The sequence below is a fragment of the Bison bison genome, unplaced genomic scaffold, assembly GCF_000754665.1.
Source record: "Bison bison bison isolate TAMUID 2011002044 unplaced genomic scaffold, Bison_UMD1.0 scf7180017864375, whole genome shotgun sequence".
Taxonomy (NCBI): domain Eukaryota; kingdom Metazoa; phylum Chordata; class Mammalia; order Artiodactyla; family Bovidae; genus Bison; species Bison bison.
Window position 1 is genome coordinate 4,688,665 of NW_011494947.1, and position 1,673 is coordinate 4,690,337.

The 1,673-nt window shown below is 48.3% G+C and overlaps 1 non-coding gene across 1 annotated transcript; it reads left to right on the forward strand.

The window, feature by feature from the left end:
- The first annotated feature begins 226 nt into the window (after positions 1-226).
- Positions 227-317, forward strand: TRNAR-UCU. Its single transcript is given in 2 exon segments — positions 227-263; positions 282-317. It is a non-coding gene; the product is annotated as a tRNA-Arg (tRNA).
- The last annotated feature ends 1,356 nt before the right edge of the window (positions 318-1,673 follow it).

The following is a 1,673-nucleotide window of genomic DNA, read 5'->3' on the forward strand; positions in this document are numbered from 1 at the left end:
GAGACAGAAGGGCTCTTCTGGACCCCAACTCCCCCCAACTCGTGGGCGCCCGGACGAGCGGGGGGAAACCCACCCCCCCCGCAACGCACCACTGGCGGGGATTCCGGGAATCCCCACCCAGACACTGACAAAGAGTTCGGCAAATGCCCGGCGCCACACCTCGCAGGGCGCTAAAAGGGCGGGTTTTCAGGCAGAGGTATGCCGGCGCGGGGGAGGGCGAGCAACCGGCTCTGTGGCGCAATGGATAGCGCATTGGACTTCTAGCTGGCCTGGGTGTGGTTATTCAAAGGTTGTGGGTTCGAGTCCCACCAGAGTCGAATTTTGACGGCTCTTTCCTCACTTCCATTAGGATATTTTGTGGCCTCCAGTGCCATAAGAAGGAAGGACTGATGCTGAAGCTGAAAAACTCCAATACTTTGGCCATCTGATGCGAAGAAATGACTCATTTGAAAAGACCCTGATCCTGGGAAAGATTGAAGGCGGGAGGAGAAGGGGATGACAGAGGATGAGATTGTTGGATGGCATCACCAACTCGATGGACATGAGTTTCAGTAAACTCCGAGAGGTAGTGATGGCCAGGGAGGCCTGGCGTGCTGCCGTCCATGGAGTCGCAAAGAGTCGGACACGACTGAGCGATTGAAGTGGATTAAACTGAGTGCCATAAGGTTCAGAAAACCCCCCACGCTTCTGCAGACCTCAGGCTAGCGCCAGTGCTTCTGGGACGGTAATAAACTTGGCGCCCGGAGTGCTGTGTAGGAACCCTTTGCTGTCCTTGCTACCTGAAGCACTCAATATGCCAGCAAATTTGGAAAACTCAGCAGTGCCCACAGAACTGGAAAAGGAGTTTTCATTCCAATCCCAAAGACAGGTAATGCCAAAGAATGCTCAACTACTGCACAACTGCACCCATCTCACACGCTAGTAAAGTAATGCTCAAAATTCTCCAAGCCAGACTTCAGCAATGTGTACCGTGAACTTCCAGATGTTCAAGCTGGTTTTAGAAAAGGCAGAGGAACCAGAGATCAAATTGCCAACATCCACTGGATCATGGAAAAAGGAAGAGAGTTCCAGAAAAACATCTATTTCTGCTTTATTGACTATGCCAAAGCCTTTGACTGTGTGGATCACAATAAACTGTGGAACATTCTGAAAGAGATGGGAATACAAGAGCACCTGACCTGCCTCTTGAGAAACTTGTATGCAGGTCCAGAAGCAACAGTTAGAACTGGATATGGAACAACAGACTGGTTCCAAATAGGAAAAGGAGTATGTCAAGGCTGTATATTGTCACCCTGCTTATTTAACTTCTATGCAGAGTATATCATGAGAAATGCTGGGCTGGAAGAAGCACAAGCTGGAATCAAGATTGCTGGGAGAAATATCAATAACCTCACATATGCAGATGACACCACCCTTATGACAGAAAGTGAAGAGGAACTCAAAAGCCTCTTGAAGAAAATGAAAGAGGAAAGTGAAAAAGTTGGCTTAAAGCTCAACATTCAGAAAACTAAGATCATGGCATCTGGTCCCATCATTTCATGGGAAATAGATGGGGAAACAGTGTCAGACTTTACTTTTTGGGGTTCCAAAATCACTGCAGATGGTGACTGCAGCCATGAAATTAAAAGACGCTTACTCTTTGGAAGAAAAGTTATGCCCAACCTAGATAGCAT